Source organism: Carlito syrichta, unplaced genomic scaffold (genome assembly GCF_000164805.1).
Source record: "Carlito syrichta isolate Samal-C Ts95f unplaced genomic scaffold, Tarsius_syrichta-2.0.1 Scaffold304534, whole genome shotgun sequence".
NCBI classification, from domain to species: domain Eukaryota; kingdom Metazoa; phylum Chordata; class Mammalia; order Primates; family Tarsiidae; genus Carlito; species Carlito syrichta.
The window spans coordinates 207,006-223,766 of NW_007248630.1; the positions used below are offsets into that span (position 1 = coordinate 207,006).

Here is a 16,761-nt window from a genome sequence, read left to right on the forward strand (position 1 = left end):
GGGCAATCCACTCACCTCAGCCTCCCAAAGGCGCGGGATTACAGGTTGAGCCACCGAGCCCGGCTATATATTCCTTTTAATAGTAGTCTTTGATCGTGAAGATAAAAATGTACCACAGGTTCCTATTAACCATAGGATGTACAAAGTGGTCAAATCAGCCTACTGGAATGTCAGGATGTCTGAGTCCAGGAATAAAAGTTTTTCCTATAGAGAACCAATTTGGTATGTACAATTATAAAGACACTAAGTTGTTAGACCAGTATCTGCTTTCTAAGAGGAAGCACAAAAATTGTAAAAATGAGAACTAACACTGAAAAAAAAAAACCAAACCTTGAGAATGGATCATGCCTGTCTGTAGAAGTTCAAAATAAGGAAATGCTGCATCTATGGGGGATATTTGAAAATAAAACATGGTTCAACCAAAGCACAGAAGGAAAATTTGGTACTGCATAAATAACCAAAAAAATTTTTCAAAATATTAATAATAGCTATCTCTGGGTATGAGATTTTGTGTTGATTGTTGTTCTTTTTGCTTGTCTGAGGAATTTTTTTTTGTACATCTTTAATTTAAAAACTAAAACAAATACCATTAAAAACTAAAACAAATACGGCATTCTATAGAATTATCCTATTTGAAGATTATTAGCAGTATAGGCGACTTAAGAAATCTGAGTGATTATTGGTAAATAGATTTTACCTTGTGACCCAGCTTCAATAGGTTCACAGTTGTCTAAAGCACTGTGCTAAGAATGATTCTGAAGTTGTACTTGCCCTTAGTAGGAAAGAGTGCCATGAGTGATTAGTGATGTTTACCATGGGTGCAGAATGTGGAAATTATAGTTGTCACTCAGGTGATTTGTTATCTAAATCAGTTTCCTCATTTTGATGGCAAAATTGAAGCTTTTTTTTAAAAAGAGGGGATTTATTGCCTGAGATCATACAGAGTTCTAATTATAGATCAATTATATACACTTCTAATTCTGTATAGGAAAAGATGTATGTCTTGCAAATTCTCACTCATATGCTAAATGCTCCTTGTGGTGAATTTGCAAATAATCTGAAGATTCTTTAAAAATGCAAAATTAAAGAATGAGTAAAAATAGTTTCCCTAAATTGTCCTAGTCCCTGAATCATTTTCCCTATTCAGAATTCCACAGTCTGAGCTAGCTAAGTCCACCTGACTCTGAGATCTCACATTTATTTTTAAAACCACAAACTAGCAAGCTCAGGCATGAAGTATCGTTTTCTCTAAATAAAATAACAATAAAGATTCTGTCACTTTACTAATGAGGACTCTATATACCACCAAGCCTTTTGAAGTAAATCAGGTGAGGATGCGTGATTTTAACATCTAGACTTGCTAAGGGACTCATTTAAAGACAAGGTGTCCTAAAAGATGCTCTTGAGAGTCAATACATGATTAAACATAGCAAAGCTGGAAGAACTCTGCATTTTTCTCAAAGGAGAGCAAAAGTATAAGGCTATCCCTTTTAGAATGAGACCTACTACTGATTCCTTTAACAAAGAATACAGTAAATTTCAATGGAGGTCAAAAGTAGTGGTGTTTAGGAATAATTGTGACTGCTTGGATACTTCGTGAATCATAGTTCAGATTGCTTTTCCTCTCAGGATTCAGAACTAATCTTATATGGGCATATCATTAACACTCTTTGTTTGCATAACTTAAATGATAAGGTGTCTCATTTTTTCTTTTCTTTAAGCTCTCAATTGGGTTGCCACTTTGGTCAGAAGTTTTTCTTTTATTCCTCTAACTGGGTCTTGTGCCCTTTCTATTCTTTCACTTTGTGTGTGTTTTTTTTTAAACTTTTATTATTATGTTTTTGGAGGAGAGGCATGGCGCATATTGGTGTATTGCCTTGGTAACTTACTTGCACTGTTCTACTACACTATAAAGTCTGTGAGGGTAGAGACCTTGACTCATTTCACTGAGCATTCTTCAGTGTTAACAATGGTGCCTATTCTAAATTGTGATTACTAAACACGTATGAATAAAAGGACAAATGAATGAATTAAATGCTTACCTATGATACTTTTAGAGAGGCATAAGCAACAGGAATGGCCTCGACTCATATCACCATTAATTCTAAGTCTGCCATGAAAGTTATGTGGGGCTGGTGGGAAAGTGGGCATGGAGGTGGGGTTGATTTAGATGTGTATTACTCCTAGCAATCGTTAAAGACATGATAAGGGTATAAACTTCCATCCTGATGGGCCTTCAAAATCTAAAATACCTCCTCAGTTAAAAAAATGAGACCATAAAATCTAACCTATTTCTTTCATCAGATCAAAGGGATATTATTTCGATTTTGAATGCTAAAATTCACAAGTAAGACTATAAAAATTGTCAATGTACAAATCTCATTAACTTGCACATTTTGAAGTTGATAAAAACAAGTGAAATTGGCTTTGCTTCATTTCAGAATAATTACTGTACTCAAAACTTAGAAAGTCAATAAATGCATTTCAATGTATATGATACAATAATCACGCATTATGGTCCATTTTCAAACATATCGTAATTACTGTCTGAATATGACTCAAATCACCAAGGAACTTTCATAAATACTAAATTACTTGCAGTTTGAACATGCTAAAAATGCCATGCCATTTACCACACAGAACAGATGAGCAATGGTTCAAACTTAGAAAATGCAATTCACTGGAAGTGATGTTACTAAAATGTGTAACAGACTGTCCGGTCACTGAGGTTACAAAAGGCTTGTTTGTTTTTTAAAAAATCTGATTTTAGATAGTTTCAGGGATTTCTAATTAAGATGCTCTTAAATAGTCTGATCACCTTGGAAATATTAATCAATTCTCGAAGTTAATTTTTTTTTCTTCTTTTGGCACGAGATGGATAATTTCTCTTTTGGCTGTGTAGGTTGTTTGTGCCCTTTAAAGTTTCTCCTTTGGGTATAGGTATTTGAATTAATTTCCTGTATTTAACATATTCTAACTGAGAATTCACTAAATACCAGGCACAGTACTAGAGATGAATCGAGGGATGAGAGACACCATCCCTCCTCTATAAGAGTCATAGTTTAGCACAAGATGACCAGCAGTGACTAAAGAGTGAAAACATCAGTCCAGTCTCTCATCTCATTGTTTGTAGGGGTAGCTTCTTGAGTTATAGCTTTAAGGCTTCGATCATGATGGACTGGATGAGAAAACCACAGACTTGGATGGATTTAGAGTCTATTATAGTGATTTATCACAGAAACAAAGAACTGAGTACCATATGTTCTCTCTCATAAGTGGACCTTGAACATTTACCATAATACTGTAAGAAAGGGATTGGCAGTAGCCGGAAACTGCCAGGGGGTGGGAAGGGGACATAACATCAATAGGGTACCTGATCTCAAACCAGGTGAAGTGGGGACCAAAGGGAGGCCCAACCTTTACCTGCACAATGATCACTTGTATACCTAATCCTGAACTGTATCTCACATCTTTAAAAGAAAAAGAAAGAGAAAAAAAGAGAAAAACACAGCATGGCTAGTCACTTTAGAGGACTAGCAACAGATAACTCAAAAGAAAGAGACAGAAAGGTGACTAATTATAGTGCACCTTGAATGTCACACCAGAATATAGAAGGAATGTTGGCAGGATGGTGGACTGACTAAAGAGAGGTATCAGGCAGGGACTCCAGAATACACACTAGTACAATAATCCAGGTGAGATATAAAAGCACTTGAATAAAGGTCTTTAGAAATATGGAAAGCAGGGTCATCCCTCATTGGAAGTACTGTGGTCTGAATGAATAGTAATCTACTACTTTCTTGTCTTGTTGGTTGGGTTGAGGAAAGTAAATCTATAGCTAAAATTAAAACTGATTTAATGTAAGTATTTCCTCAACTCAAATAAAAACCCCAAAACAACCAAGAGACATCCTTAATATTTAAACATAGTCTATAAATGATATTTTTATGCATCCCACCTAACTTTATCATTTATTTAGTCATATAAATATTTGTTGATCACTCCCTTTGTGTGTGACACAGTGGAAGGCATACAAAGAATTGTACTGCCATAATCTCAATCCTTAAATATAAAGAACTCTTGTTAGCAAAATATAAATTATAAAAATAAATGTATTTTATTTTAAATTTAAATTTAATGTAATTAATTTAAATTCATTTAAAAATAGTTGGAGTTTTGTGCATATGCAGGAACAATATGGTATAAATAGATATCAATGTGGTGCTTGGTAATTTGGCAGTTCTGAAATTGCCTATATAAAATCAATACAGGACCAAGTAATTAAAAACTGTAGAAGAGATCTGAGCCCTGCAGAGCGCTGCAGTGTAGCTATGGTTAGAAATGAACAAATCTGTTCTTTCTAAGTTTCCTCTTAATTCTATAAAGAACAAATTATCTTCATGTACTGACTCCTGGAGAGGGAGGAAGCTGTCCATGGAGCTGATAAACATGTTTTCCCTTAAACAATGACCCTAATACTGCACAGATTTTTTGATGGCAACCCAAAGTTTGATTGGCTGAAGGATGATCTCCAGGTACCCCACCTCTCACGTATCTCTATAATGGTTTACTGTCCAAGGACTTAGTACTCTGATGGACCTGAGGCCCCATCCGAATGCAGAACACATACCAAGAAGTTGAATCCCCTGGTTCTGTGATCTGGTCCTTTCCCCCCGAATGTCCTTAGAGCTCTCCCCTCCAAATTTTCTTAAAAAACCCTAGCCTATGAATTCTCGAGAGAAATATCTTCCATCCTTCTTACTTAGCTTCATTGAAATATTGAACTTTCTCTACTGTAACAGCTGCACCAATATCAGTTTTTCTGGGCAGCGGACACAAGAATAAGGTCAGGCTGTACTAGTTCTGCCCCCCCTTCATTTATGTATGCTTGTAAGAAAAGTTCAGCCATGGGGCCTGAGGAGTTGAAAGAAAGAGTTAGGGGGAAAAATACAGCAGAGATGTGGAGATGATGATGGCAAGAGAGTGCTGTCAGATTCAACATCATATTCTGTTATTCCTGAGGCTATTATAATCTTGCCTTTAGTTTCTTTGGCACACCCCGTTGGCATCATAATTAATTCTCTTTTTACTTGAAGCATTTGAATTTACTTTTATTATTGTAATAAAAGAAAGAATCACACAAGTAATCTATTTTAATGCAGAAAAAATGTAACATTCTTAATATTGCCTTAGTGATTTCCAGCTTTCTTGTGTTAGTTTCCCTGGTGCCCACATTGCCTTTTATCAGTTCACTGGATACAGTAAGCTTGTCTCTCTGAGGGTTTTTCTAGATAAAGGATTCATTTCCTTGGATTGCACTTCCCCCCCCTTTGCTCTCTCACCTATCTTTACTGCAAAGTTTAAGCGTTGCTTCCTTAGACAGGGCTTTTCTTACAGTCCTCTATTTAAGTTTGTTTCCTTTGTAATATTTATTAGCATCTTTCACTTTATATTTGTTTGATATCTGAATCCCTGTCTTCCTATACATTTATAGACAGTGTATTTTCAGTTCACTTCCATATACACAGTGCCTATAAAATTGTGAAAAATGTTTGGTGGCACATAGTGGCTCATGCCTATAATCCCTGCACTTCAGAAGTCTGAGGTGAGAGGATTACTTGAGGCCAGGATTCGAGACCAGCCTGGGCAACAAAGTAAGATGCTGTCTCTTTAAAATTAAAAAAAAAAAAAAAATGAACTGGATGCGTGCACCTGTAGTCCCACCTTCTCAGGAGATTGAGGTGGGAAAATCACTTGACCCTGGGAGTTTGAGGCTGCAGTGAGCTATGATCACACCACTGCACTCCAGCCTAGTGATAAAGTGAGACCCTATCTCTTAAAAAAAATAAAAATGTAGAAATATTCATGCATACTTTTTCAGGGAAGGTTAAATGGATAGAGAGATAGATAAATATATGAGGAGAAGAAAAATACATTCTGTTAGATTTATACATATTATTTTCAGGGCTATTATAAATGTGTTTTACTCTCTTAACATTCAATTTTTAGTTGTTTATAATTGGTACAGGACAGCAATTGACTTTTATATGTTGAAATTGTATCCTGAGATTATGCTACACCCATATATTTGTTCAAAAATAATTTTCCTTTTGGGAGAAAGAGAAGACAGTTTAAATTCTCTACATATACTGTACTACACTTTGCAAATAAAATCAATTTTATTTCTTCTTTCCAGTTTGTATACACTTCATTTCTTGTTCTTGTTTTATTGTGCTATCTAGAATCACTAGTACAATGTGTAATAGGATTAGTGAGAGAAGACATTTTTACTTAGTTCCCCATTTTATGTATGAAATATCTAATCTGTCATGATCAAGTATGATGTCAACTATACATTTTTTAAAATAGGGTGTTCTTTATCAAGGTGAGGGAGTGCTCCTCTATTCTTAGTTTAGTGAGAATTGTTGTCTAGAATAGATGTTGAGTTTTGTCCATTTTTTTCACCATTAATTGCTACAATTGTATGATTTTGCATTATTCAGCCTGTTGATGTAATAGATTATCTTGATTAATTTCCTAATGTTGAACCACCTTGCATACCTGGAACATATTTCACTTGATCATGGTTTATAGTCTAATGGTACATTGTTTTATCTGACTTTCTATTATTTTGTAGAGGACATTTGTGTTAATGTTCACAATAACTATTGATCTGTAATTTCACTCTCTTGTAATGTCTTTGTCTGGTTTTGATGTTGCAGTGTCTTCATGATCGCATCAAAAAAGATAGAAGGGATTATTTCTACATCTATTTCCTAGAAGATTGTGGGAAATAGATTTTTCCCCCCTAAAATTATTGCTAAAATTCAACAGTGTAACCATTTGGATCTGTTTTCTTTTCAGAAGGTTTTATAATTGATTACATTTATTTAGTAGATATGCAGCTATTCAAGCCATGTAATTCTTCTTGTGTGGGTTGTGGCAGTTTATGACTATCAAAAAATGTGTCCACTTAATTTCTGTTTTGAAATTTGTGAGAATAATTTTTTTCAGAATATTTCATTATTGTCCTCTTAATAGTCATGGATCAGTAATGATTCCTTCTTCATGTCTAATATTGGTCATTTTTGTCTTATCTTTTCTTGGTGAACTTGGCTACATGTTTATTAATTGATTTCTTTTTCTAAGAACCAATTTTAGTTTCACTGATTTTCTCTATTGTTTTCCTGTTTTAAATTTCATTGATTTCTGCTCTGTTATTACTTGTTTCTTTCTATATTCTTTAGGCTCATATCTTCCTCTTTCCTCTAGTTTCCTAAAGTGAAAATTTAGAATATTGATTTTAAATATTTTTGCTTTTCTAAAGAATGCATTCAATGCTATTAATATAAAATTCCCTCTCAGTACTGCTTTTGTAACATTCCACAGATTTGGGTAAGTTGTATTTTAATTTTCAGTTGGTTCAAAACATTTTTCATTTCTCTTGAGATTTCTTCAAGCCATGAGATATTTAGGAGTATACAATTTAATGTGCAAATATTTAAAAATTTTCCAGTTATATTTCTGTTTTGATTTCTTACTTAATTCCATTGTGATATTAATATATAATTTGTAAAACTATATTTTAAAAACCTGCTAATCTGTGTCTTCAGGTCCTGAAAATATTCTGTCTTATTGAATGTTCCATTGAACTTGAAAAGAAAGTCTATTCTGCTGTTGATGGAGCATTCTAAAAATGTCAATTAGAACAAATTAATTGATAGCTCTGTTCCTTTTATCTATATTCTTACTGATTTTCTGTCCACTGATATGTCAAATACTGATGGATGAGTATGGAAGTTTCCAAATGTAATAGTATAATTTGTCTATTTTCAGTTTATCTGTTTTTGCTTCATCTATCTTGATTTTCTATTGTTAGGTCAAAGTTATGTCATCTTGGCGACTCAATCCTTTATGATTATTTAATGACCCTCTTTATGCTAAGACATTTCCTTGTTCTGTAGTCTATTTCATCTGATATTAATATAATAACTACGTCTTTTTTAAAATTAATGTTCACATAGCTTTAATTGAGCATTTTACATGATTCTATTTTGCCTCCTCTGGTAGGATATCATTTATACTTTTAAAAAACCTTTTGAGTGCCTGCCCTGATAGTTTGTGATAAACATTTCAACTAATCTGAGTTTGCCTTCAAATGACACTATGCCACTTAATGTGTAGTGCAGGTAGCGGTACCTACAACAATGATTTCCCAATTCTTCCCTTCCATCCCTGTGGCAGTGTGCTATCGGCTATTTTACCAATATGCAATAATTATCCAATGTATTTTTTTCCTATAGTTACATTGAACAAATAGTTGTCTTTTAGATAAACATTTTACTTTCACTTATTCTTGTCAGATGCTTTTCTTTTCTTTTTATGATCCTAGTTTCTGATCTGTATCAATTTGCTTTTGTCTGAAGGAAATCCACTTTTTTTAGGCAGGGCAGATCTGATGGCTGTGAATTCCCTCAGGGTTTTTTTTGTTTGTTTTTTTAAGTAATTCTTTATTTTTCCTCCATTTATGAAAGAAAACTTCACTGAATATAGAATTATAGGTTAGTGGCATTTTATTTCAGTACCTTAAATATTTAACTCCACTCTCTTTAATCTTGCACTTTCTGATAAATAGTCTTCTGTAATTTTTATCTTTGTTCCTCCATATGTAAGGTTTATTTTTTTCTCTAGCTACTTTCAATATTTTTTCTTTGTCTTTGTCCTTCTTAAGTTTGAATATGACATGCCTATGTTCCTTTTTTAAAATTATTTTTTCTGCTTGATATTCTCTGAACTTCCTGAATATGTGGTTTGTTCTGTCATTAATTTGAGGATATTCTCAGCCATTATTACATTATTATTTACCTTTGGTTTGTTCTCTTTTTCCTCTCTTTCTTTTATTCCAATTATTCATATGTTATACTTTTTGATATTATCTCATCATTAACTCTTAGATGTTCTATTATTCATTTGTATTATCTTTGGCTTTAGTTTGGAAGTTTTTATTGGCCTGTCTTCAAGTTCATTGATTTTTATTTGTTTTCTGCTTTGTCAAATCTATCAGTGAACCCATTAAAGGCATTCTTCAACCCTATTATTTTATTTTAAAATTATTTTCTTCGTTTTGGGAGACCAAGGTGAGTGGATTGCCTGAGTCTGTGGGTTCGAGACCCGCCTGGGCAACTTGGTGAGACCTCATCTCTACACTAAATCAGAAACTAGACTGGCATGGTAGCGCATGTCTGTAGTTCCAGCTACTTGGAAGGCTGAGGCAGAAGGCTCTCCGGAGCCCAGCAGGTCAAGGCTGCAGTGGCCAAGAGTGGCCACTGCACTCCAGTCTGGGTGACAGAGTGAGACTCCAACTCAAAAACAAAACAAAACAAAAGAACAAAAAAACAAGCAACAAAAAAATAAAATTATTTTCTTAGAGTTTCCATCTTGCTGTTCACCTTACACGTCTTTTTGTATGTTATCTACTTTTTTATATTTTCACCTTTTTAGTTTAATATGCTTATCATAGCTATTTAAAATTTTCTCTCTGATAATTTCAATGACTGTGTCATATCTAAGTCTGGCTCTGATGATTTCATTGTCTCTACATACTATGTTTTTTTTCTTACCTTTTGACATGACACACACACACACACATATAGTTTGCTTGTTTGTTTGTTTAAAGTAGGCAAGTTGTATCAGGTAACAAAAAATGAAGTAAATAGGCCTTTAGTGTGAGGGTTAAGAGGGTTTAGTGTAATCAGGCTAAGAGTTACACTGTGCTTAATATTTGTAGCTAGAAGTGTCAGAATTTCACATTCCACTACAATCCTTTCTGGTTTTGTTTTTCTCTTGACTTGGGCCTTTTCAAGTATTTCTCAACGAGAATCTGAATTCTTCTAGCTCTAATCCACTGTTATTATAACAGCACCCTGATGGGGAACCAAGCAAGTGTTTGGGAGGGAATGCTATTTATAATCTTCTGATTGAATCTCACTGTGGCAGTGAGATTCAATCTCAATCTCACTTTAGTGTTTTGTTGAAGTATAACTTGCACAGGTATTTCTTCAGTAGTATGAATTTTCGTTTAGGCCCTTTTCCCCTTTTCTAGTTGCAGCATTTACAATATATTTCTTTGAAATCCGGCCCCAGTTGAGTGTCTTTTCCTCCTTTGATGAGAAAGGAAGTGCAGAGGGGGCTAGAGAGGGAGGTATGCCCATAAGTGTTTTTTCTTCAGGAACATAGGTCTTTCCTACGGAAAGGTCTCCAGGCTCATTTCACAATGATTACTCTTCTTCTACCCCCATTAGAACCATGACTGACTCTTTGTCCAATCCTCAGTCTTCGAATTGGTGGTGTTCCTGGAGGTAAAGCCCACAAAATTTAATAGCCTTTCCCCAGAGTATAATTTCAGAAATTTCTTACTCTTATGATAGTTCACGTTTAACCTATATCATTTTGTCAAAATTGCCATGCAAGTGTTCCTGCCAGCTTAATATTCTGGCAGCTTTTGTTCCAGGTAAGCAGATCTTACCTGTGTATCTCTTTATGAGACTCTCTCTCCAGATTTGGGAATGGTTGTTTGTCATGTAGCCTTTGTTCTCTGGTGAGTCTAAGAAAAGTAACTGCTTTTTCAGTTTTTCCAGGTTTTTTAAAATTATAATGATGGAAAAGATAACTGTCAAACTCCTTTGTGTGTCAGAGTTGAAACCTAAAGTTCATTCGTTACTTTGTTTTAAATTAAAATTTTGTTTTGATGTAGTTGTATGTTCACGTGCAGTTTTAAGAAATAACACAGAGGGCTAAATTTGGTCAAATGATAACATTTTGCTTGATGTCATAATTGGGATGCTGACAGTGTTATAAATAAAGAATAAATTGATTTTTTTCTGATTTCTCCAGTTTTATTTCTACTCATTTGTGTGTATGTGTGTTCTTTTCTCTGTGTGTTCGTGTGTGTAGTAAATGTTCTACAGTAGTCCTCCTTGATCTACAGTTTCACTTTTCGTGATTTCAGTTACCCAAGGTCAACCACTGCCTGAAAATATTAAATGGAAGATTCCAGAAGCAAGCAATTAATGAGTTTTAAATTGCATGCTGTTCTGAGTATTGTGATGAAATCTTGCTCCATCTTGCTCTATCCCTTTGTCCAGCATATCTACATATTTTACTTTGATGAGAAAGGAAGTGCAGAGGGGGCTAGAGAGGGAGGTATGCCCATAAGTGTTTTTTCTTCAGGAACATAGGTCTTTCCTACGGAAAGGTCTCCAGGCTCATTTCACAATGATTACTCTTCTTCTACCCCCATTAGAACCATGACTGACTCTTTGTCCAATCCTCAGTCTTCGAATTGGTGGTGTTCCTGGAGGTAAAGCCCACAAAATTTAATAGCCTTTCCCCAGAGTATAATTTCAGAAATTTCTTACTCTTATGATAGTTCACGTTTAACCTATATCATTTTGTCAAAATTGCCATGCAAGTGTTCCTGCCAGCTTAATATTCTGGCAGCTTTTGTTCCAGGTAAGCAGATCTTACCTGTGTATCTCTTTATGAGACTCTCTCTCCAGATTTGGGAATGGTTGTTTGTCATGTAGCCTTTGTTCTCTGGTGAGTCTAAGAAAAGTAACTGCTTTTTCAGTTTTTCCAGGTTTTTTAAAATTATAATGATGGAAAAGATAACTGTCAAACTCCTTTGTGTGTCAGAGTTGAAACCTAAAGTTCATTCGTTACTTTGTTTTAAATTAAAATTTTGTTTTGATGTAGTTGTATGTTCACGTGCAGTTTTAAGAAATAACACAGAGGGCTAAATTTGGTCAAATGATAACATTTTGCTTGATGTCATAATTGGGATGCTGACAGTGTTATAAATAAAGAATAAATTGATTTTTTTCTGATTTCTCCAGTTTTATTTCTACTCATTTGTGTGTATGTGTGTTCTTTTCTCTGTGTGTTCGTGTGTGTAGTAAATGTTCTACAGTAGTCCTCCTTGATCTACAGTTTCACTTTTCGTGATTTCAGTTACCCAAGGTCAACCACTGCCTGAAAATATTAAATGGAAGATTCCAGAAGCAAGCAATTAATGAGTTTTAAATTGCATGCTGTTCTGAGTATTGTGATGAAATCTTGCTCCATCTTGCTCTATCCCTTTGTCCAGCATATCTACATATTTTACAGTACTCTTTGTTACGGTTTAAGTAGACCTTATTTTACTTAATAATGGCTCCAAAGCGCAAGAATGGTGATGCTGGCATTTTGTTATAATTGTTCTAGCTTATTGTTAGTTACTGTTGTTAATCTCTTACAGTGCTTAATTTGTAAATTAAACTTTATCATAGGTATATTTGTATAGAAAAACAGTATATATAGAGTTTGGTATTATCTGTAGTTTCAGGCAGCCACTAGGGTCTTAGGCCATATCCCCTATGAATAAAGGAAGACTACAGCACAATTCTATGAACTGTGTAAGTCTGTGTTTACCAACAAAGTTAAAGACCAAACAGTTCCATTATCACAAGAACCTTCATGTTGCATTTTTATATTTACACCCTCCACCCACCTGCCACCCTAACCCCAACTCTAGCCCTAATCTTAAACCCTGAAAACCATTAATCTGTTCTTAATTTCTACAATTTGTCAATTTCCCAAAGAGTGTTATATAAATGAAATTGTATAATATGTACTCCTTTGGAATTGATTATTTTCACGCAGTCATAATTCTGTTGACATCGATTCAGGTTGTTGAGTATATCAGTAGTTCATTTTTTATTGTTCCTATTGCTAAGGAAATTCTATTGATATATCTATTCCACAATTTAATGAACTACTTACTCACTGAAGGGCATCAGTAGTAATTCCTTATTTGGGCTATTATAAATAAAGTTGCCTGGAAAAATCAATGTCCATGTTGTGTGTGTGTGTGTGTGTGTGTGTGTGTGTGTGTGTGTGTGTGTGTTTGTGTGAACCTTTTTTTATTTATCTGGGCTATCTGCTCACAAGTATAATTACTGAGTTGTTTCTTAAATACATATTTAGTTTAAAAAAAAACTGACAGTTTTCCAGCCTGGCTGTATACTTTTACTTTTCCACAGGGAGCTATGTTTAATCAGTTTCTTTACATCCCTGTCAATATTTGTTGTTTTCACTATTTTTTGTTTTAGCCATTTTAATAGATGTTTGGTGCTATTTCACTGTAATTTTCGCTTGTAGGCTCTAATGGTTAATGAAGGCAAACATATATCTTCTGCTTATTTACCACTGGCATTTCTTATTTGGTCTATTTATGTTTTTTGTTCATTTTCTAATTGGAATGTAATTTATTTTATATTTTTTAGGTGATTTTTCCATCTGAGACTACCTTATTTTTCTCTTTATTTCTGAAGGATAGTTCCATTGAATATAAAATTTAACAAGTCTTTGTTTTCAGCACTAGAAAAATGTGTGTTCCTTTCTTTTGTCCTCCATGGGTTCAAACAAGAAATCAGCTGCCATTCAGACTGATATTCACCTAGTGGTAACATGTTTTTTTGAATTGTTGCTTGTAAACTTTTTGCCTTTGTTTTTAGTTTCCTAAAGTTTACTTATAGTGTGTCTTAGTTGGAGTTCTTCTGCCACTGATTATAAATCTCATGAAGTATGCACTGCGCTTATCCTTTACCTGATCATTTATACAGAGAGTGTAGCATTTTTCTTTCTCCTTTTTTTTTCTATGCCAGTTGGAATTCTGAAGTTCTGAGTTGTAAGCCTTTCTAGTGCCTAGTGTGGGATACATAGGAGAAAAAAAATAAAGGAAAACAGGGAAGTCACTGGTCAATCTCCAGATCTCAAGACAACAATTCAGAGATTGAAAGAGGACAAAGGACAAAAAATTTTCCTGAGTGCAGATTCTGGAAATGGAATTAGAATTGTTGGATCAAAAGTTTTATATATAATATGTGTTACCAGGTTGCTAGAAAAAAAAGATCATTTAAAACACTTAATGTATGAAAACATTTCACTTTATATTCTTGACAGCAATAGATTTATAAATATGTTTATTTGTTACAAGTTCCTCAGTGATAAAAAATATTTTTTCAGTTTAATTTGTATGTTTTCTGACTATTAGTGATTGTGGTATCAATTTCTGCCTTTTGTTTGTTTTATTCCCGTATTTTCTTTTCACAAATTACCATTTATATGATTCAATTATTTTTCACCCAAGCTGCCTTTTAAAAAATTATTTTGTGTTCTTTGTATATGAGAGATACAAGACTTTGTTTCTTATCCTACATTTTTTCTCCACATCTATTTAAGTACCTTCTTCTACATGATTTTTCAAAATTTTGGTATAGTTAAATGCATACTACAAAAAATTGGGTTTTCCAGTCTTGATAATGGTTCTCTGGCCTGTAGGTTGTAAAGTAGACATTTATAGCTTTCATCATTTCATTTATATTTTTAAAGGACCCAGAACTAACTTTTCATATGGAATACTATGGGAGTCCATTTTAATTTTATTTATATTGGATAATCAAATGAATTTTCCCAATTCATTTTATTTTATTTTTAGTTCATGTCTTTTATTAACTTATACACAACTACTTGTCTTCTGGTTTGTTGAAGTCACAAGTCAAATAACATTTGCCACATTAATGTATGTCAAAATGACTGGCCATAAAAACTCCAGCACCACATTCATCTGAAGGGCACTCTATGAAGGCGACTAATTTTGCCATTCTCATCCACCTTATAGTACTTCAGGACAACCAGTTTAACCTTGTTTCTCTTCTGCTTTTTCTTCCTGGGAGTGGTGTAAGACTTCTTCTTCCTTTTCTTAGCACTACCACGAAGTCGCAACACAAGACGAAGAGTAGACTCCTTTTGAATTTTGTAGTCAGACAGAGTACGCCCATCTTCCAGTTGCTCGCCAGCAAAGGTTAGTCTTTGCTGATGAGGAGGAAATTCTTCCTCATCCTGGGTCTTGGTCTTTACATCTTCCATTGGATCTGAGGGTTCCGCCTTGAGAGTGATGGTCTTCCCTGTAAGGGTTTTCATAAAAATCTGAATCAGCCGGGCGTGGTAGCGCATACCTGTAATTCCGGCTACTCGGAAGGCTGAGGCGGAAGGATCGCCCGAGCCCAGCAGGTCGAGGCTGCGGTGGCCGGGAGCGGCCACTGCACTCCGGTCTGGGCGACAGAGTGAGACTCCAACTCAAAAAAAAAACAAAATCTGCATCTTGGAGATCGTCCCACCACAGATGGTGGATTGAAAAGCCTTCCCAATTTATTAAACAACCTATTATATTCCTATTGACTTGAACTATTTCTATCATACATTTATTTCTTATATACATTGCAGTTTCATTTTGGATTTTCTGTACAGTTTCTTATGAATATACTTATCTATTTCTATTCCAATATCATAATGTATATGCTATATATAGATAAGGACATTTATTCTTTCTCCTAGTGCTCATTTAATTCCTGATGATTTTGACTATATTAAGGTATTTAATCTTCCATAGGAACCATAAGTTAATATACAATATGACATTCATAGACACACATATTAAAAATCAATGCTAAAAGTCTGTTTGGAATTGCCTATCAATATTTGATATTCAAAAGGATATTTTCTTCCACTCAAAAATATGGTAGAAATTAACATTTGTTCAGTAATTTTTTATATCTTTTAATGCAACTTTATTGTTTATATTAGCTCTGGATTTTTTTTTTTTTTGCTGAAGTGACACATTTATTTATTTTTTTAGTATTTATTTTAAAGATGGGGGTACAATTCAAGCTTAGGTATACAAATGGCCATTATACAATTAAAGTTTGTATATCACTTTTGTGCCCACTTCACCTGGTTTGAGATCAGGTACCCTTATACACATTGTGTGCCCCCCCTCCCCTGGCAGTTTCCCACTACTGCCAATCCATTTCTAATAGTATTATGATAATTGTTCAGGGTCTGCTTACGAGTAAGAACATATGGTACCCAGTTATTTGTTTCTGTGATAGATCACTGAGTATTATAGATTTTAAGTCCATCCAAGTTGATGCAAAGTTCATAATTTTGCTCTTTTTTTATGGCTTCATAATATTCCATCGTGTATATGTACCACATTTTAAAAATCCAGTCTGGTTTTGTTGGGCAGCATAGTTGATTCCATGTTTTTGCATGTGAATAATGCTGCAATAAACATGCATGTGGAAATATCTTTTTCACAAAGTGCTTTGAGTTTCTCTGGGTACATTTTCAGAATAGGGATTGCCATGTTACATAAGGAAGGTTGATTTTTAGGTCTTTTAGGAATCACCACACTGTTTTCCACAGAGGTTGTACTAGTTTACAATCCTATCAACATTGTGGAAATGTTCTCTATTCCCTCCATTCTCTACAGAGTCTGCTGTGATTTGACTAGAGTTAGGTGATATCTCAGTGTGTTTTAATTTGCATTTCTTTGATGATTTTGAGGCTGTACATGTTTTTCATGTATCTCTTGGCTGCTTCTATGTCTTCTTTTGAGAAGTATCTTTTCATATTTTTTTCTTAGGTTTGTTTGTTTTTTTCTTGGCACTTTTGAGTTCCTTGTAGATTCTAGATGTTAGGCCTTTATCAGATATACAGTTGACAAATATTTTTTCCCATTCTGTGGCCTGTCTCCCCACTCTCTTGATGGTTTATTTTGCTTTGTAGAAGCTTTTCAGTTTGACGAGGTCTCACTTGTCTATCTTATCTCTTATGGAATGGGCACTAGTGATTTTGATCAGGAATTAGTTGCAGTTCCAA

The 16,761-nt window shown here is 34.3% G+C and overlaps 1 pseudogene; it reads right to left on the reverse strand.

Annotated features, from left to right (window-relative positions):
- Positions 1 to 14,564: 14,564 nt before the first annotated feature.
- On the reverse strand, positions 14,565 to 15,054 carry LOC103262521 (annotated as a pseudogene).
- Between the last annotated feature and the right edge of the window lie 1,707 nt (positions 15,055 to 16,761).